Below are 23,026 nucleotides of genomic sequence, written 5' to 3' on the forward strand. Positions count from 1 at the left end.
TCATTTATGGTAAGAAAGAGTTCTGATGATATTAAGAGTTGATATCATGTCTCATTGCCAATTAGTGATGAGCCTAGTAAGTCACACACATACACAAGTTATCACCTATTTAAATATGATTTAATTAATTAATTAAAGAGTTTAATTGATTAATTAAATAGATTTGGTTTGCAATTAAATTGCAAAGTCCCTAGCATGACTTGAAACCAAATCTAGATTATTGGATGTGTAGTATAAATTAAATTTATATTTAAAGTGTTTAAATATGAATTTAATTGATGAGAAATTAATTAATAGAGATTAATTAATTAATTTATATTTGATATAAATTAATTAGAAGAAGAAAATAATTATTTTGGGTTAAGAACTCAAAATTAAGACACAGGGGTATTTTGGTCATTTCACAGTGTGACACGTGGCACCATGAGATGGTGACACATGGCATAACACATAAGCTTGCCAAATATTTTTTTAATCATGTAAGATGATTAAAATCAAGATTAAATATAGGTTTGACACTTGGCACAATGTGATTGGGTCACTTAAACCTAGAGCTAATCAAAAGGTGACATGTGGTTAGGGTTTAATGTGTTAACCTAGCTATTTAAGTGTGGTTATGAAAAGAAAACATAACCAGCAGCCTCTCCTCTCAATTGTCACGCCACTTTGAGCCTCTCCAGCTATTTCTCTTCATCTCTCATCAATTCAAAGAGATTAGCCATCAATCTCTTGAATTAAGAACACTAGAAATTGTTTCTAGTGTCCTGTTTACATCTTTAATCTCTTAAAAGGCAGAACTTGATTTTCTAATTAATAGAAAAAGCTTTAGAAGCTATTCAAGGGCTGCCATAGGTGTTCTTGGTGTGGACAAGCTAGAGGGACAACATCCGTGTCCTCAAGACGAATCTCAAAGGCGCAGACATACGCAAAGACATCAAGAGGTTAGTGTAATCGTTCTTGATTTAATCTAGGGTTCTAAAATTAATCTGATTAATTTTAAAATCTTAAATGGCAAATACAGATCCAAAAACATATTAAAAGAGTTTTAATATGTTGTTTATCATTAAAATCAAATAGATAAAAATAAATCTTGCATAGTGCACGTGACCCTAGGTGAAAATTTTTGAATTCAATGGTATAATCTTGTGTTTTTCACGCTTCTGTTCCTTCAATTGGTATCAGAGCCACTATATTTGCCATTTAGATTGTTGATTATATAATTTAATTGTGTGTTTGATCATGAGATCAAGAGATTCATTGCTGGTTGGATCATGAGGTGTGGCGGCACACATGGTGGAGCCACCATTGGTGGTGGCAACAATGGTTCCATGGGTGGTTCAAGGTTTGGCTTTTAATTCTGCAATTGTTGTATGATCTAAGGCCTATTCTTTGACTAATTAAAGTGTTTAATTAGTTGTTTTAATCACACAATTAAATTATGATTCAAATCAGAATTTTAAAAAATTGTTTGAATGTGATTCAAATCTGAATTTTAAAAGTTGTTTGAATGTGATTCAAATCTGAATTTTTAAAGTTGTTTGAATCATATTTAAATCTGATTTTTTAAAATTGATTCAATAAAATTCAGATCTGATTTTTTAAAAAATATTTGAATGTGATTTAAATCTGATTTTTTAAAAAATGTTTGAATGTGATTCAAATCTGAATTTTGAAGTTGTTTGAATGTGATTCAAATCTGAATTTTTAAATTTGTTTGAATGAGATTCAAATCTGAATTTTTAAATTTATTTGAATCATATTCAAATCTGGATTTTTAAGTTAAATATGAGATATTCAATTTAATATAAGTATGTATGTTTTATTTAATTGTTAAATAGTGATATGCATGATGGATGATCATGGACTATAAAAGACCAATGTGATTGGATTTATTTCTTTTATGTTTCTTTGGGATTGTAAATTAATTAATTTATTTTAATTTATTTTGGGCATGTATTATTAAGTTTATAATATTTTTGGGTTGTAATTTCATTTATTTAAGTTCTTGTAAATTCGCCTTGGTATGCCAAGGATTACTATGTAATATTGGATTGCAAGAAGTTCAAGGAGGTCAAGAGCATTGGTGGGACCAGTGGGAGGAATTCAAGATCAAGTGTTGATTATGTACTCCTTCAGCAACTCTTGTAAAATGAATGAATGAAATGCACCTAGGAATGCCCTGATTCAATTCTTGGTGGCTCAGAATTGAATCCTTTAGAAAGTCCATGATCATACCATATTTATATGTTTATCCATGAATGCATGAGATGTATGGGAATGTATGCAATTATATGATATATGCATGCTAAATGGATAATGTGCAAAGTGAGACCTTAATAGTAATTAGGATGGCCATAAAATCTTCCAAACAAATGATTAAGTTGGAAATGCTATAATTAAAGTAATTATAACATAGGCCCTCCATTGGGGCAATTATTTTAAGAAATTTTAAATAGTTGCATGAGATGCAATTAATTTAAGAGATTTTCTTAAGAAATAATTGTTAAGCATGAGATGTTGTAAATATGTAAATGGTTTGGTTTCCAATATTGGATGTACCTGAGGACATTAAAATTATTTGCATAATTCTCGCTCAATGGGATCAACTTAACTAATGCAAGATAAGTTAATAATGGATGTACCTGAGATTTTGAGCATTAGGGGCTAGGTAAATGATTGAACCTCACATGAGATGTGATGGGCAAGGAGTTGCTCACTTATGGTTTATTGTGATTCCAATAATGGATGTACCTGAGGATGATCAATAGAATTATAAGAATTCAATCACCCACTAGAAATCAATCCAACATATACTAATTAATCGTTATTTTCTGCAGTTAATTTTCTGATAAAAATGAGCACAAAACAACCACCACCATCCAATATCCTTGCAAGCATACTTGATCACAACAGGTTGACAGGACCTAATCTGTCTGATTGGCTAAGAAATTTGAAACTTGTCCTGAACCTTGAACATATAGGATATGTTCTAGATTCAAATGTTCCTGGTCCCTTACCTCCAGAGGCCACACAAGAGGAACATGAAACTTTGGACAAGTGGAAGGAGCATAATATGAGAGCTAAGTGTTACATGCTTGCTTCCATGAGTAATGAGTTACAGAAGCAACATGAGAACATGCAGAGTGCAAGAGAGATCCTCCTTCACCTACAAGAGTTGTATAGTGAGCACAACAAAAATGCTAGGTATGAGATATCTAGGCAGCTATTCCGCATGAGGATGTCTGAGGGACAGAATGTTGGAGATCATGTCTACAAGATGATTCGGCTGATTGAGCAGTTGGAACATCTTGACTTCAACATGGATTTCCAACTACAAACGGATTTGATCCTTCAGTCCCTTCCTGAGTCTTTTGGGAATTTTGTGACAAATTTCCATATGACTAAACAGGAATGCACCTTAGCTGAATTACTCAACATGCTGGTTATTGCCCAAAAGAATATGCCGGGCAATAAAGGAAAAGAGGTAGCTTTGATTGCATCTTCTTCTACTGGAAAGTCCAACAAGAAGAAGCGCAATAAGAAAAAGAAATCTCAGATTCCTGGTCCTTCTAAGAAAATAGCTAAACAGAAAAGGAAGACTAAAGCTGATAAAGGCAAAGGAAAGTGTTTCCACTGCCAACAGGAAAGTGTTTCCATTGCTAACAGGAAAGTGTTTCCATTGCCAGTAAGAAAGTGTTACCACTGGCCAGAGTATAGTAATCTAAATGAATGCAATGCCATGGTGAAAAACAACTCAAGTTCAAAATATATTTGGCACTTAAGGTTATGTCATGTTGCAGAAGATAGGATTGCAAAATTGGAGAAAATGGGGATTCTATCCTCATTGGGCTCTGAGCCTACTCCAACTTGTGAATCTTGCCTTCAAGGCAAAATGACTAGATCACCCTTTGTTGGACAAGGGTTAAGAGCTAAAAATATTTTGGAACTAATACATAGTGATGTATGTGGTCCGTTTAAAGAAATGGCTAAAGGGGGCTTTCATTATTTTATTACCTTTACTGATGATAAATCAAGGTTTGGGTATTTGTATTTGTTGAAATACAAACATGAATCCTTTGAAAAGTTTAAGGAATTTAAATCTGAAGTAGAAAATCAAACAGGAAAAAGTATTAAAGCTCTTCGATCAGATCGTGGAGGTGAATATTTGAGTACTGAATTTGATGAATACTTGAGAGAGCATGGCATTGTTTCTCAGCTGACTCCTCCAGGAACGCCACAGCTGAATGGTGTATCTGAAAGGAGAAATCGTACCCTATTGGATATGGTACGTAGTATGATGAGCTATACTGATATGCCAATCTCCTTTTGGGGATTTGCATTAGAATCACTTTATATATTCGAATAGGATTCCATCAAAATCGCTTTCTTCCACACCTTATGAGATATGGCATGGAAGAAAACCAAGTCTTAAGCATGTTAAGATTTGGGGTTGTCCAAATTTATATCAAAAGTCGAACACCGATAAATTGGAGACCGATCGTAAAAGGTCGATTTGTTGGATATCCAAAAGATAGTTTTGGATATTATTTTTATTTGCCTACTTCACAAAAGGTTGTGATAAGTAGAGATGCCACATTTCTTGAACAACAGTTTGTTCAAGAAGGAGGCAAAGGAAGGCAAATAGAGTTAGAATTGGAGAATTCTGACCAACCAACAGATCAGATGGATATAGATCCATCTAGTCAACCTATACCCATTGATGAAACATCTACAGCTGTTCCTCGTAGAACAACTGTGGTATCTCACCCACGGTGAGATATGGTTTTCTTCATGAAGAAGAACAAGAGTTGTCTACTCATGAAGAAGTAGATCATGGAGATGATCCACTTACCTATGAAGAAGCTATATCAGATATAGACTCTTCAAAATGGATTGATGCTATGAAATCCGAGATTGATTCCATGTATAAGAATCAAGTTTGGGATCTTGTTGACCCACCTGAAGGCATTGTACCTATAGGAAACAAATGGGTTTTCAAGAAGAAAATTGGTTCTGATGGAAAGGTAGAGACCTATAAGGCAAGGCTAGTAGCGAAAGGGTTTCACCAAAGGCAAGGAATACATTATGAGGAGACTTTCTCGCCTGTTGCCATGATTAAATCAATTAGGATTTTATTAGCAATAGCTGCATAATATGATTAAGAGATTTGGCAGATGTATGTCAAAATGACTTTTCTCAATGGATACATTGAAGAAAACATTTTCATGGAACAACCTAAGGGATTTGAATCCCAAGATGGTTCCAAGGTATGCAAGCTAAAGCGATCCATTTATGGGTTGAAACAAGCTTCGAGGAGTTGGAACATCCGTTTTGATGAAGCCATTAAATCTTTTGGTTTTATCAAAAATGAGGATGAGCCATGTGTATATAAGAAGGTTAGTGACAGTGCTATCACTTTCCTTGTCTTATATGTGGATGACATACTGTTGATGGGTAATGATACAGGTATGTTGACGACTATAAAGGTATGGTTGTCAAATACATTCTCCATGAAAGAATTAGGGGAGGCAACCTATATTCTTGGGATTCGCATCTATAGAGATAGAGCGAATAGTTTTATTGGTTTATTCCAAAGTCTATACTTGGAAATGGTGTTAAAGAGGTTTAACATGCTTGATTCCAAGTGAGGATTGTTACCATGAGACATGGTATCCACCTTTCTAAAGAGATGTCTCCAAAGACACCAAGAAAGAGATAAGATGGCCAGATTCCATATGCTTCGCTATTGGAAGTTTAATGTATGCAATGTTGTGTACTAGGCCTGATATCGCATATCTCGTTAGTTTGACTAGCAGTATCAATCCAATCCAGTTTGGAACATCGATAGTTGTCAAGAATATCCTTAAGTACTTGAGAAGAACTAAGGATTTATTCTTGATTTATGGAGGTGGAGACTTGCAATTGGATGGTTATACCGATTACGATTTCCAATCGATATCGATGATAGAAAGTCTACCTCTGGATATGTGTTCATTTGTAATGGAGGTGCGACATTGGAAGAGTTCCAAACAGAGCACGATTGCAGATTCTACTCATCGAGGTCGAGTATATTCTCGCATCGATGTCGCAAAGAAGTCGCTTTGGATGAAGAAGTTCGTGATGTAACTTACAAGAGTTCCTTCCATTGAGTTAGCGGTCCATTACACCGTGACAACAATGGAGCGATCATATAGGCTAAGGAACTAAGGTCTCACCCAAAATCCAAACACATAGAAAGGCACTACCACATTATCGAGATATAGTTGGGCAAGGCAATATAGCCATGCAGAAATAGCATCACTGAAAATCCAGTGATTCATTCACTAAGCCTTTGTCACAAGCTCGCTTAGACCGACATCTTGAGAAGATGGGTCTAAGGTATTGTAATGAATGGCTCTAGTGCTAGTGGGAGATTGTTAGTAGTATGCCCTAGAGCATATCATTTAGTATGTATCTTGTATATATTTTATTAATAAAAGGCATTTCCACTTTTCCGTTTACATAATATATTTATGTGTAATAGAAAAGGTCCATTGATATTTTGTTAGAAATATTATTCTTAAGTTGTTAAGAATATGAGTGACAATATTTCTAGCACAAAGTATCATAAATAGGTTCACAATCAAGGATACTTCATAATAAGGACATGACTTATTCATAAAGATTGTATTCATGTTTGTTCCCAAGTTATTTATATGAGATATAAATAAGATGGAATGGTGAGTCTCATGCCATATAACAAACATGATAGGCACTTATACATGATAAGTAGGTCGAACCGGTGACACTTATGACAAGCACATGGAGTTTACTCTTGTCAATGTTTTGTCATAAATCATATCGTGCATATAATCTTTAGACTGAGATAGCACAGTTATCTTGTATATAGGTAGTTTGAGTTTGATACTGCTTTCATACTTGTACTGTGTATGGGTATATGGGCATCTGTTGGCTCCTGCTAGTTATATATGGAGGTAGGTGTTGATCAAGATGGAATCTGTTCCTCTAAGTAAATAGAGTTAAAATCCTATGTTCATTTAATTGTTCTTGATGTTTCAAGTTCCTGGCCAGGACAGATAGATTTATTCGTAAAAGAGTTTCTGATGAGAAAATCTTTTTAATCAAGAACTGGAATTAAAAGAGAACATAATATTCATAGCAAATGGAGTTTGACATAAACCATGACTCAAGCTTGAGTTGGGATTTTGTAACAGAGAGATTCTAGTGCATGGTAACATATGATTATAGGTTCATTTAAGGTAAACCTTATTACTAATTGGGTGGCCATGGCATGCTATGCTAGGTGTTAACCATGGTCTATGAGGTTCATAAAATGATTTAGAGAAATCATTTATGGTAAGAAAGAGTTCTGATGATATTAAGAGTTGATATCATGTCTCATTGCCAATTAGTGATGAGCCTAGTAAGTCACACACATACACAAGTTATCACCTATTTAAATATGATTTAATTAATTAATTAAAGAGTTTAATTGATTAATTAAATAGATTTGGTTTGCAATTAAATTGCAAAGTCCCTAGCATGACTTGAAACCAAATCTAGATTATTGGATGTGTAGTATAAATTAAATTTATATTTAAAGTGTTTAAATATGAATTTAATTGATGAGAAATTAATTAATAGAGATTAATTAATTAATTTATATTTGATATAAATTAATTAGAAGAAGAAAATAATTATTTTGGGTTAAGAACTCAAAATTAAGACACAGGGGTATTTTGGTCATTTCACATAGTGACACTTGGCACAATTAGATGGTGACACATTGCATAACACATAAGCTTGCCAACTATTTTTAATCATCTAAGATGATTAAAATCAAGATTAAATATAGGTTTGACACTTGGCACAATGTGATTGGGTCACTTAAACCTAGAGCTAATCAAAAGGTGACATGTGGTTAGGGTTTAATGTGTTAACCTAGCTATTTAAGTGTGGTTATGAAAAGAAAACATAACCAGCAGCCTCTCCTCTCAATTGTCACGCCACTTTGAGCCTCTCCAGCTATTTCTCTTCATCTCTCATCAATTCAAAGAGATTAGCCATCAATCTCTTGAATTAAGAACACTAGAAATTGTTTCTAGTGTCCTGTTTACATCTTTAATCTCTTAAAAGGCAGAACTTGATTTTCTAATTAATAGAAAAAGCTTTAGAAGCTATTCAAGGGCTGCCATAGGTGTTCTTGGTGTGGACAAGCTAGAGGGACAACATCTGGTGTCCTGAAGACGAATCTCAAAGGCAGACACGCTGCAAAGACATCAAGAGGTTAGTGTAATCGTTCTTGATTTAATCTAGGGTTCTAAAATTAATCTGATTAATTTTAAAATCTTAAATGGCAAATACAGATCCAAAAACATATTAAAAGAGTTTTAATATGTTGTTTATCATTAAAATCAAATAGATAAAAATAAATCTTGCATAGTGCACGTGACCCTAGGTGAAAATTTTTGAATTCAATGGTATAATCTTGTGTTTTTCACGCCTGCCTTCAATTGGTATCGAGCCACTATATTTGCCATTTAGATTGTTGATTATATAATTTAATTGTGTGTTTGATCATGAGATCAAGAGATTCATTGCTGGTTGGATCATGAGGTGTGGCGGCACACATGGTGGAGCCACCATTGGTGGCGGCAACAATGGTTCCATGGGTGGTTCAAGGTTTGGCTTTTAATTCTGCAATTGTTGTATGATCTAAGGCCTATTCTTTGACTAATTAAAGTGTTTAATTAGTTGTTTTAATCACACAATTAAATTATGATTCAAATCAGAATTTTAAAAATTGTTTGAATGTGATTCAAATCTGAATTTTAAAAGTTGTTTGAATGTGATTCAAATCTGAATTTTTAAAGTTGTTTGAATCATATTTAAATCTGATTTTTTAAAATTGATTCAATAAAATTCAGATCTGATTTTTTAAAAAATATTTGAATGTGATTTAAATCTGATTTTTTAAAAAATGTTTGAATGTGATTCAAATCTGAATTTTGAAGTTGTTTGAATGTGATTCAAATCTGAATTTTTAAATTTGTTTGAATGAGATTCAAATCTGAATTTTTAAATTTATTTGAATCATATTCAAATCTGGATTTTTAAGTTAAATATGAGATATTCAATTTAATATAAGTATGTATGTTTTATTTAATTGTTAAATAGTGATATGCATGATGGATGATCATGGACTATAAAAGACCAATGTGATTGGATTTATTTCTTTTATGTTTCTTTGGGATTGTAAATTAATTAATTTATTTTAATTTATTTTGGGCATGTATTATTAAGTTTATAATATTTTTGGGTTGTAATTTCATTTATTTAAGTTCTTGTAAATTCGCCTTGGTATGCCAAGGATTACTATGTAATATTGGATTGCAAGAAGTTCAAGGAGGTCAAGAGCATTGGTGGGACCAGTGGGAGGAATTCAAGATCAAGTGTTGATTATGTACTCCTTCAGCAACTCTTGTAAAATGAATGAATGAAATGCACCTAGGAATGCCCTGATTCAATTCTTGGTGGCTCAGAATTGAATCCTTTAGAAAGTCCATGATCATACCATATTTATATGTTTATCCATGAATGCATGAGATGTATGGGAATGTATGCAATTATATGATATATGCATGCTAAATGGATAATGTGCAAAGTGAGACCTTAATAGTAATTAGGATGGCCATAAAATCTTCCAAACAAATGATTAAGTTGGAAATGCTATAATTAAAGTAATTATAACATAGGCCCTCCATTGGGGCAATTATTTTAAGAAATTTTAAATAGTTGCATGAGATGCAATTAATTTAAGAGATTTTCTTAAGAAATAATTGTTAAGCATGAGATGTTGTAAATATGTAAATGGTTTGGTTTCCAATATTGGATGTACCTGAGGACATTAAAATTATTTGCATAATTACTGGCTCAATGGGATCAACTTAACTAATGCAAGATAAGTTAATAATGGATGTACCTGAGATTTTGAGCATTAGGGGCTAGGTAAATGATTGAACCTCACATGAGATGTGATGGGCAAGGAGTTGCTCACTTATGGTTTATTGTGATTCCAATAATGGATGTACCTGAGGATGATCAATAGAATTATAAGAATTCAATCACCCACTAGAAATCCATCCAACATTTACTAATTAATCTGGTTATTTTCTGCAGTTAATTTTCTGATAAAAATGAGCACAAAACAACCACCACCATCCAATATCCTTGCAAGCATACTTGATCACAACAGGTTGACAGGACCTAATCTGTCTGATTGGCTAAGAAATTTGAAACTTGTCCTGAACCTTGAACATATAGGATATGTTCTAGATTCAAATGTTCCTGGTCCCTTACCTCCAGAGGCCACACAAGAGGAACATGAAACTTTGGACAAGTGGAAGGAGCATAATATGAGAGCTAAGTGTTACATGCTTGCTTCCATGAGTAATGAGTTACAGAAGCAACATGAGAACATGCAGAGTGCAAGAGAGATCCTCCTTTACCTACAAGAGTTGTATAGTGAGCACAACAAAAATGCTAGGTATGAGATATCTAGGCAGCTATTCCGCATGAGGATGTCTGAGGGACAGAATGTTGGAGATCATGTCTACAAGATGATTCGGCTGATTGAGCAGTTGGAACATCTTGACTTCAACATGGATTTCCAACTACAAACGGATTTGATCCTTCAGTCCCTTCCTGAGTCTTTTGGGAATTTTGTGACAAATTTCCATATGACTAAACAGGAATGCACCTTAGCTGAATTACTCAACATGCTGGTTATTGCCCAAACGAATCTGCCGGGCAATAAAGGAAAAGAGGTAGCTTTGATTGCATCTTCTTCTACTGGAAAGTCCAACAAGAAGAAGCGCAATAAGAAAAAGAAATCTCAGATTCCTGGTCCTTCTAAGAAAATAGCTAAACAGAAAAGGAAGACTAAAGCTGATAAAGGCAAAGGAAAGTGTTTCCACTGCCAACAGGAAAGTGTTTCCATTGCTAACAGGAAAGTGTTTCCATTGCCAGTAAGAAAGTGTTACCACTGGCCAGAGTATAGTAATCTAAATGAATGCAATGCCATGGTGAAAAACAACTCAAGTTCGAAATATATTTGGCACTTAAGGTTATGTCATGTTGCAGAAGATAGGATTGCAAAATTGGAGAAAATGGGGATTCTATCCTCATTGGGCTCTGAGCCTACTCCAACTTGTGAATCTTGCCTTCAAGGCAAAATGACTAGATCACCCTTTGTTGGACAAGGGTTAAGAGCTAAAAATATTTTGGAACTAATACATAGTGATGTATGTGGTCCGTTTAAAGAAATGGCTAAAGGGGGCTTTCATTATTTTATTACCTTTACTGATGATAAATCAAGGTTTGGGTATTTGTATTTGTTGAAATACAAACATGAATCCTTTGAAAAGTTTAAGGAATTTAAATCTGAAGTAGAAAATCAAACAGGAAAAGTATTAAAGCTCTTCGATCGATCGTGGAGGTGAATATTTGAAATCGAATTTGATGAATACTTGAGAGAGCATGGCATTGTTTCTCACCGACTCTCCAGAACGCCACACCTGAATGGTGTATCTGAAGGAGAAATCGTACCCTATTGGATATGGTACGTAGTATGATGAGCTATACCGATATGCCAATCTCCTTTGGGGATTTGCATTAGAATCACTTTATATATTCGAATAGGATTCCATCAAAATCGCTTTCTTCCACACCTTATGAGATATGGCATGGAAGAAAACCAAGTCTTAAGCATGTTAAGATTTGGGGTTGTCCAAATTATATCAAAAAGTGAACACCGATAAATTGGAGACCAGATCGTAAAAGGTCGATTTGTTGGATATCCAAAAGATAGTTTTGGATATTATTTTTATTTGCCTACTTCACAAAAGGTTGTGATAAGTAGAGATGCCACATTTCTTGAACAACAGTTTGTTCAAGAAGGAGGCAAAGGAAGGCAAATAGAGTTAGAATTGGAGAATTCGACCAACCAATGCATCAGATGGATATAGATCCATCTAGTCAACCTATACCCATTGATGAAACATCTACAGCTGTTCCTCGTAGAACAACCAGGGTATCTCACCCACCAGTGAGATATGGTTTTCTTCATGAAGAAGAACAAGAGTTGTCTACTCATGAAGAAGTAGATCATGGAGATGATCCACTTACCTATGAAGAAGCTATATCAGATATAGACTCTTCAAAATGGATTGATGCTATGAAATCCGAGATTGATTCCATGTATAAGAATCAAGTTTGGGATCTTGTTGACCCACCTGAAGGCATTGTACCTATAGGAAACAAATGGGTTTTCAAGAAGAAAATTGGTTCTGATGGAAAGGTAGAGACCTATAAGGCAAGGCTAGTAGCGAAAGGGTTTCGCCAAAGGCAAGGAATACATTATGAGGAGACTTTCTCGCCTGTTGCCATGATTAAATCAATTAGGATTTTATTAGCAATAGCTGCATACTATGATTATGAGATTTGGCAGATGGATGTCAAAACAGCTTTTCTCAATGGATACATTGAAGAAAACATTTTCATGGAACAACCTAAGGGATTTGAATCCCAAGATGGTTCCAAGGTATGCAAGCTAAAGAGATCCATTTATGGGTTGAAACAAGCTTCGAGGAGTTGGAACATCCGTTTTGATGAAGCCATTAAATCTTTTGGTTTTATCAAAAATGAGGATGAGCCATGTGTATATAAGAAGGTTAGTGACAGTGCTATCACTTTCCTTGTCTTATATGTGGATGACATACTGTTGATGGGTAATGATACAGGTATGTTGACGACTATAAAGGTATGGTTGTCAAATACATTCTCCATGAAAGACTTAGGGGAGGCAACCTATATTCTTGGGATTCGCATCTATAGAGATAGAGCGAAAAGAATAATTGGTTTATTCCAAAGTCTATACTTGGAAAAGGTGTTAAAGAGGTTTAACATGCTTGATTCCAAGTGAGGATTGTTACCAGTGAGACATGGTATCCACCTTTCTAAAGAGATGTCTCCAAAGACACCTGAAGAAAGAGATAAGATGGCCAGATTCCATATGCTTGGCTATTGGAAGTTTAATGTATGCAATGTTGTGTACTAGGCCTGATATCGCATATCTCGTTAGTTTGACTAGCGGTATCAATCCAATCCAGTTTGGAACATCGATAGTCACAAGAATATCCTTAAGTACTTGAGAAGAACTAAGGATTTATTCTTGATTTATGGAGGTGGAGACTTGCAATTGGATGGTTATACTGATTCTGATTTCCAATCAGATATCGATGATAGAAAGTCTACCTCTGGATATGTGTTCATTTGTAATGGAGGTGCGATCGGTTGGAAGAGTTCCAAACAGAGCACGCATCGCAGATTCTACCATCGAGGTCGAGTATATTCTCGCATCGATGTCGCAAAAGAAGCTGTTTGGATGAAGAAGTTCGTGACAGAACTTACAGTAGTTCCTTCCATTGAGTTAGCAGTTCCATTACACTGTGACAACAATGGAGCAGTCATATAGGCTAAGGAACTAAGGTCTCACCCAAAATCCAAACACATAGAAAGGCACTACCACATTATCAGAGATATAGTTGGGCAAGGCAATATAGCCATGCAGAAAATAGCATCAGCTGAAAATCCAGCTGATTCATTCACTAAGCCTTTGTCACAAGCTCAGTTAGACTGACATCTTGAGAAGATGGGTCTAAGGTATTGTAATGAATGGCTCTAGTGCTAGTGGGAGATTGTTAGTAGTATGCCCTAGAGCATATCATTTAGTATGTATCTTGTATATATTTTATTAATAAAAGGCATTTCCACTTTTCCGTTTACATAATATATTTATGTGTAATAGAAAAGGTCCATTGATATTTTGTTAGAAATATTATTCTTAAGTTGTTAAGAATATGAGTGACAATATTTCTAGCACAAAGTATCATAAATAGGTTCACAATCAAGGATACTTCATAATAAGGACATGACTTATTCAGAAAGATTGTATTCATGTTTGTTCCCAAGTTATTTATATGAGATATAAATAAGATGGAATGGTGAGTCTCATGCCATATAACAAACATGATAGGCACTTATACATGATAAGTAGGTCGAACCAGTGACACTTATGACAAGCACATGGAGTTTACTCTTGTCAATGTTTTGTCATAAATCATATCGATGCATATAATCTTTAGACACGAGATAGCACAGCTTATCTTGTATATAGGTAGTTTGAGTTTGATCGCTTTCATACTTGTACCGTGTATGGGTATATGGGCAGCTGTTGGCTCCTGCTAGTTATAGATGGAGGTAGGTGATGATCAAGATGGAATCTGTTCCTCTAAGGAAATAGCGTTCACATCCTCTGTTCATTTAATTGTTCTTGATGTTTCAAGTTCTGCCAGACAGATAGATTTATTCGTAAAAGAGTTTCGATGAGAAAAATCTTTTAATCAAGAACTGAATTAAAAGAGAACATAATATTCATAGCAAATGGAGTTTGACATAAACCATGACTCCATCTTGAGTTGGGATTTTGTAATGCAGAGATTCTAGTGCCTGTAACATATGATTATAGGTTCATTTAAGGTAAACCTTATTACTAATTGGGTGGCCATGGCATGCTATGCTAGGTGTTAACCATGGTCTATGAGGTTCATAAAATGATTTAGAGAAATCATTTATGGTAAGAAAGAGTTCGATGATATTAAGAGTTGATATCATGTCTCATTGCCAATTAGTGATGAGCCTAGTAAGTCACACACATACACAAGTTATCACCTATTTAAATATGATTTAATTAATTAATTAAAGAGTTTAATTGATTAATTAAATAGATTTGGTTTGCAATTAAATTGCAAAGTCCCTAGCATGACTTGAAACCAAATCTAGATTATTGGATGTGTAGTATAAATTAAATTTATATTTAAAGTGTTTAAATATGAATTTAATTGATGAGAAATTAATTAATAGAGATTAATTAATTAATTTATATTTGATATAAATTAATTAGAAGAAGAAAATAATTATTTTGGGTTAAGAACTCAAAATTAAGACACGAGGTATTTTGGTCATTTCATTGTGACACGTGGCACCATGAGATGGTGACACATGGCATAACACATAAGCTTGCCAAATATTTTTTTAATCATGTAAGATGATTAAAATCAAGATTAAATATAGGTTTGACACTTGGCACAATGTGATTGGGTCACTTAAACCTAGAGCTAATCAAAAGGTGACATGTGGTTAGGGTTTAATGTGTTAACCTAGCTATTTAAGTGTGGTTATGAAAAGAAAACATAACCAGCAGCCTCTCCTCTCAATTGTCACGCCACTTTGAGCCTCTCCAGCTATTTCTCTTCATCTCTCATCAATTCAAAGAGATTAGCCATCAATCTCTTGAATTAAGAACACTAGAAATTGTTTCTAGTGTCCTGTTTACATCTTTAATCTCTTAAAAGGCAGAACTTGATTTTCTAATTAATAGAAAAAGCTTTAGAAGCTATTCAAGGGCTGCCATAGGTGTTCTTGGTGTGGACAAGCTAGAGGGACAACATCCGTGTCCTCAAGACGAATCTCAAAGGCGCAGACACGCTGCAAAGACATCAAGAGGATAGTGTAATCGTTCTTGATTTAATCTAGGGTTCTAAAATTAATCTGATTAATTTTAAAATCTTAAATGGCAAATACAGATCCAAAAACATATTAAAAGAGTTTTAATATGTTGTTTATCATTGAAATCAAATAGATAAAAATAAATCTTGCATGGTGCATGTGACCCTAGGTGAAAATTTTTGAATTCAATGGTATAATCTTGTGTTTTTCACGCTTCCGTTCCTTCAGGGTTATCTAGTCATTTTGCCCTGAAGGTAAGATTCACAAGCTGGAGTAGGCTCAGAGTCCAATGAGGAAAGAATCCCCATTTTCTCCAGTTTTGCAATCCTATCTTCTGCAATATGACATAACCTTAAGTGCCAAATATATTTTGAACTAGAGTTGGTTTTCACCATGGCATTGCATTCATTTAGATCACTTGCATTCATTTTGTGTTTGTCATTATTATCCAAATAATAAAGACCATCATTCATATAACCCGAACTAACATATTTATTTCCAAAATAAATATTGCGAACATCATCTGTGAACTGAAATTCATAGCCATTTCTAATCAAACTATATATAGAAATGATGTTCTTAAAAGCATCAGGTACATATAAAATATTATCCAAACACAAAATATGTCCAGACATGTAAAAAGATTTAGATCCTATGGCTAAAGCTTTAATAGTTGAGCCATTGCCAATCTGGAGTCTAACATCTCGAGAATGCAAGCTGCTACTATTTGCTAGTTCCTGCATATCATTAGAAATGTGAGAACTAGCACCAGTATCTAAAACTCAAGTTGTAGATGAACTATGAGTATCATCAGAATCTAAATAACAAGATATAGACATACCTTCCGAAAATGTATCCTTCTTGTCCTTCAGAGAACCAAAATACTCTAGGCAGTTCCTTTTCCAGTGCCTATCCTTCTGGCAGTGGAAACACTTTCCTTTGCCTCCATCAGCTTTAGTCTTTCCTTTCTGTTTAGCTATTTTCTTGGAAGGACCAGGAATTTGAGGCTTCTTTTTCTTATTGCCCTTCTTCTTATTGGACTTTCCAGCAGAAGAAGATGCAATCAAAGCTATCTCTTTTCCATTATTGCCCAGCATATTCTTTTGGGCAATAACCAGCATGTTGAGTAAACCAGCCAAGGTGCATTCTTGCTTAGTCATATGGAAATTTATCACAAAATTCTCAAATAACTCAGGAAGGGACTGAAGGATCAAATCTGTTTGCAGTTGGAAATCCATGTTAAAGTCAAGATGTTCTAGCTGCTCAATCAGCCGAATCATCTTGTGGACATGATTCCCAACATTTTAACCCTTAGACATCCTCATGCGGAATAGCTGTCTAGATATCTCATACCTAGCATTCCTGCTGTTCTCACCATACAACTATTGTAGGTGAAGCAAGATCTCACTCGCACTCTGCATGTTCTCATGCTGCTTCTGTAACTCATTACTCATAGAAGTAAGTATGTAACACTTGGCTCTCATATCATGCTCCTTCCACTTGTCCAAAGTTTCATGTTCTCTTGAGTGGCCTCTAGAGGTAAGGGACCAGGAACATTTGAGTGTAGAACATATCCTATATGTTCAAGGTTCAGGACAAGTTTTAAATTTCTTAGCCAATCAGAGAGATTAGGATCTGTCAACCTATTGCGATCAAGTATGGTTGTAAGGATATTAGATGGTGGTGGTTGTGGTGTGCTCATTATTATCAGAAAATTAACTATAGAAAATAACCAAATTAATTAGTAAATATATCATGTATTTAACCAAAATGATTATGGTCTTTTAATCAAATTGGTCCTCCCACTAACTTAGCGAATCCTACATTTCCAAACTAAAAAATGGAAATCCTAGTGGGATGGATTTCTAGTGTGTGATTGAATTCTTATAATCTTATTGATCATCCTCAGGCACATCCATTATTGGAATTACAATAAACTATAAGTGAGTAACTCCTTTCCCATCACATCTCATGTGAGGTTCAATCCTTTACCTAGCCCCTAATGCTCAAAATCTCAGGCACATCCATTATTGACTTATCTTGCATTAGTTAAGTTGATCCCATTGAGTCAGTAAATATGCAAATAATTTTAATGTCCTCAGGCACATCCATTATTGGGCTCCAAACCATTTATATATTTACAACATCTCATGCTTAATAATTATTCTTAAGAAAATCTCTTAAATTAATTGCATCATATGCAAGTATTTAAAATTTCTTAAAATAATTGCCTTAATGGAGGGCCCATATTATAATTACTTTAATTATACCGTTTCCAACTTAATCATTTGTTTGGAAAATTTTGTAGTCATCCTAATTACTATTATGGTCTCACTTTGCACATTATCCATTTAGCATGCATATATCATATACTTGCATACAATCCCATACATCTCATGCATTCATGAATAAATAATAAATATGGTATGATCATGGACTTTCTAAGGGATTCAATTCTGAGCCACTAAGAATTGAATCAGGGCATTCTTAGGTGCATTTCATTCATTCATATTACAAGAGTTGCTGAAGGAGTACATAATCAACACTTGATCTTGAATTCCTCCCACTAGTCCCACCAATGCTCTTGATCTCCTTCATCTTTTTGCAATCCAATTACATAGTAATACTTGGCATACCAAGGCGAATTTACAAGAACCAAATAAATGAAATTACAATCCAAAAAATATTACAACCTTTATAATACATGCCACTAAAATAAATTAAAATAAATTAAAATAAATTAATTAATTTACAATCCAAAGAAACATAAAAGAAATAAATCTAATCACATTGGTCTTTTATTGTCCATGATCATCCATCATGCATATCACTATTTAACAATTAAATATAACATACATACTTAAATTAAATTGAATATCTCATATTCAACTAAAAAATCTAGATTTGAATATGATTCAAACAAATTTAAAAATTCAGATTTGATTCACATTCAAACAAATTTAAAAATTCAGATTTGAATCACATTTATACAAATTTAAAAATTTAGATTTGAATCATGTTCAAACAAATTTAAAAATTAAGATTTGAATTAAAATTTAATTATGTGATTAAAACTCTTAATTAAACACTTTAATTAGTCATGGGCCTAACTATGGGCCTTGAAACCAAGCCCACATTCAAGCAAACCTTGCGCATCATGAGGTGCCATTGATGCTGCCACCTATGGTGGCTCCACCATGTGTGCCGCCACATATTTCTTTACAACCAACAATGAATCAATCATCTTATGATTAAATCACACAATTAAATCATATAATAAACAATCTAAATGGCAAATATAGTGGCTCTGATACCAATTGAAGGAGTGGAAGCATGAAAAATATTAGTTTAGATCATTGAATTCAAAATTTTTCTTCTAGGGCCTCATGCATCATGCAAGATTCATTATTTATCTATTTGATTTCAATGTTCAATAGCATATTAAAACACTTTTAATATGTTTTTTGGATCTACATTTTTTATTTAAGATTTTAGAATTAATAGATTAATTCATTAGAATCCTAGATTAAATCAAGAACATGTGCACTAACCTTTTGATGCACTGTAGTTGTGTTTGGTACCTTTGGGATGCACCTAGGACACCAGATGTTGTCCCTCTAGCTTGTCCACACCAAGATCACCAATGGCAGCCCCTTGAACAGCTTTTCAAGCCTTTCCAATCAATTAGAAATTGAGGTTTTGCCTTTTAGAGAGGTTACAGATGTATATTGGACATTAGAAACGATTTCTAGCAATTTTAATTAAAAGAAAACAATTGTTTTCTCTTTGAATTGATGAGAGATGAAGAAGAAGAGAGGAGACATAGTCAATGGGTGGTGGCACACAATGAAAGAAATCATATTGTTCTTTTATTCTTTCATTCTTTCCTTTATATAGCTAGGTCATCACTTAAAACCCTTTGCTACATGTCATCTTCTGATTGGCTCTTAGTTTAATTGACCCAATCACATTATGCCAAGAGTCAAACCTAGATTTAATCTTGACTTTGATCATCTTACATGATTAAAAGACAAATGACATGTCAGACCTTACCCCTTTGTAAGGCATAGCATGATCCCGTAGAATACCTAATGAATTACCGAATTTCACCTACCGGTAACTCATTAAGTACCCTACAAGGGATTTTAAAATCATTTTCTTACTTTTTTAGAAATAGTGAGCATTTTCTAATAGGTATTAAAACATTTGATTAGAGTTTGAAAACTAGTTAAAATTTTTGTCCCTTTTTATTTTTTCACAAATTTTAGAAAAATTTCGGCAGAGTGCCGTCTGTATTTTGATAAAACAATTCTTTAAATACCTGAAAAAAACACTTTCAATGATTTATCTCATCAACTCAACAACTTCAACATCCACCACAACAAATTTCAACATCATTTCTCAAATTCCAAAATTCAAATCAATAATTTCCAATTCAATATCATCCAAAATAATACTAAGTAATTTTATTCAAATTAAAACAAAATAATTTCATTCATATTTCATTAAAGTTAAAACAATTTACATTCAGCAATCCATAATTTACATTAGAAAATTTTAAACTAATATTATTACAAACTTTATTCAATGCTCATGACCAATTCTACATATACATACTTTTGCATACATCAAAATAATTATTACAATTAGGGTATAAAATATACCCGATAGAACTTTAAGGAAGGTGGCTCCACAATCCATAGCAGCTCACTCTGCTGCTCCTCTAGTCTCAATATCTGCGACAGTAATAACAGCCATCGCTGAGTATTATGACTCAGTGGTGCACAACATACTAAAATAACATTTATGCAGAATTTAAATCATATTTCTTCAAAAACTGAACTGAATATGAGAAATAAATACAAAACATAATTTATAAGCTTTTAATCTAAACAATTTCATTTCGAAAGTCTCAAAACAAATTTCATCAAAACACATAGTTATATCATGCCATTCGAAACAATAATCATTTCAATAGCCACAGGCTTATTAGAAGTGTGACATCCCTTACCCGTCTACAGTGTAGGCGAGTAAGCTATGCCACACGGTGTACTGGCACACTCTATTTTACCTTAATTAATTTTTGTCAAAGTTTTGAATATAGTTTGTGAAATATAGTTCCTTTATTGAAATTATAATTTATTTGAGGTTCCGAAAATTTTAAAGAAAATCCGGCGGAGTACCAGCTAAAAATGGAGAAAACAGTTCTTCGGAACCTGTTAAAAACACTTCCAATAAACAAATTCAATCATTCTCAATTCCAATATCAAGATCTCAACATTTCAATTTCAACTCTCATTCATCATTCACATGTGATGATCACATATAAATCACAAGTAAACATTTACTTTTCCATTAACAAATACAATTTTCATAATTTACATAAACATCAATATACATTACACAAGTTTAATTACATATGAAGAAAAATCAAAATTAAGTTACAAAATGTCAAAATGACACCTAGTGTCCTACCAAGGCACAGCAGAAGTTGAGGTGACACGGACACTGAGCAGAACTGCCGGATGGACTCACCCAGTCTGTGGTCTACTGGGCTCACGATCGGGATCTCCAGTACCTACGCGTGGCAAAAGCAACGCGCTAAGCAATAATGCTTAGTGGTGCAATAATATAATAGAATAAAATAGCAAAAAAATGAATGTGTATAGAATGTGTATGCTTTCTTTGTTGGTATAGATATATTCATTGTTTCACTAACGTTGTTCACTTTTATTCATTTGGTTGCCCCAAGTAACCTACACTAGATGACTGGACTGGATAACGGGTAAACTGGCACTGGGTACCTAGTACCTCAGGCCGTCACACCATCGGTCACATATACATCTCCCGGCAGTAATGAGCTAACAATGTCAGAATAATATCGAGCACAATGCCAAGTCTCAATATACAGTCTGAATGGCTAAATGCCATGAAATCTCGGTATGGCATATTGCCATATGCGATCGCTAACTGAACCCTATTGGCATGCCAAACTATCCAAACCAATCTTGTTAGGTATACTAGGGCATTTGAAACTTTTAAATTCTTCAATTTGTGAATTTCATGTTTTGGTGTTACTATTCACCTCATTGGTCAACAAAAATGTTGACTTTTGGATAGAAAATATGTACATTGACTTTGGCACTCCCAACATACCACATTTGGTGTTTAAAACTTGTTGGCATTAAGTGTTAATACCATTTCAAAGTGTAAACCCACACAAGCAGAATTTTCAGTTTTGGTGAGTCAACTTCACTATTCCATTGGATACTGTTACTGTGGGAATTTGAAGAAATGTAAAACATGAAAGTTGTTCCTTATTTTGTCTAGTTGAATTTCCTTTTTTGAATCACTCCATTTGGAGTTTTGTAGCTCCAGATATGGCTCAAAAACCCAAGCTGGCCGGATTGCCAATCTGCTGAAATGACCATATCTACTGAACATGAGCAAAGGATCGCCACTGCCATTTGGGTTAGGTTCTGGCCATAATTTGGGGTAGGTTTCTTCATGAAAGTTGTTTGTCTATGTCTTAACTTGTTGCTGTAAAATTTCAGGTCAATTGACCATATCTACAGTGAGTTATGGCCAAATGAACAGTTGGTCAATACTGCAGAATCGCTGCAGTGGTGTCCGGATTGGGGCCAAGTTTTGGTCCTCTTGCTTTGGTCTTTTGGGCATGGTTTCTTCAGCAAAAATGTGCCATTATAAGCCTAGTTTCATGTCCAATTGGCCAAACACCAATTGGACCAACACAGCCAAAGTTATGGCTGTGTAATTGGACTGAAATCTCACCATTCTCACTGACCTAGGCATATTTCACCTTCACTTTACCATACTATTTTTCAGTTCTAATTATGGTCAACTTACCTAAAATGGTCACTAATTGACCATTAAAATGTGCTCTAACAATTTCCCAAGCCAATTTTTCACTCTTCAAAACCCTAGTTCCATTATAGGTTTTCACAACACCTTAATTATTAGCTCCTTCAATAATCACATACACACATGGTTTAAACTTGATCTATAGCCCACTTTAAGTACATCAAAACAATCAAAATAATTCCTTCACAAGGGCTGCCAAAAATTCATAGTATGTTTACACAAAATTTTTGTTCATTTTAGTTACAATTCTTACTCAATTCAAGTTGCAAATCATGAAAAAAAGGAGTTTTAAGTATCTAATGCACTAACCTTGATTAGGGCAGATTTTTCCCAAGCAATTCCTTCACTTTCTTGGCTTTTCTTGGCTGCCAAACACTCCAACAAGGTGTGGGGGTAATTTTTATTGAAGGGATCTAGGGTTTTTGGTGCAAGATAAGCAAGGTTTCAAAGCTTGGAAGCTTGAACTATGGTGGAAACCCTCTCTTTTCTCTCTCTACGTTTTTGGCTGGTTTTGGGG

This window comes from Hevea brasiliensis, chromosome 2 (genome assembly GCF_030052815.1).
Source record: "Hevea brasiliensis isolate MT/VB/25A 57/8 chromosome 2, ASM3005281v1, whole genome shotgun sequence".
In the NCBI taxonomy this organism is placed as follows: Eukaryota; Viridiplantae; Streptophyta; class Magnoliopsida; order Malpighiales; family Euphorbiaceae; genus Hevea; species Hevea brasiliensis.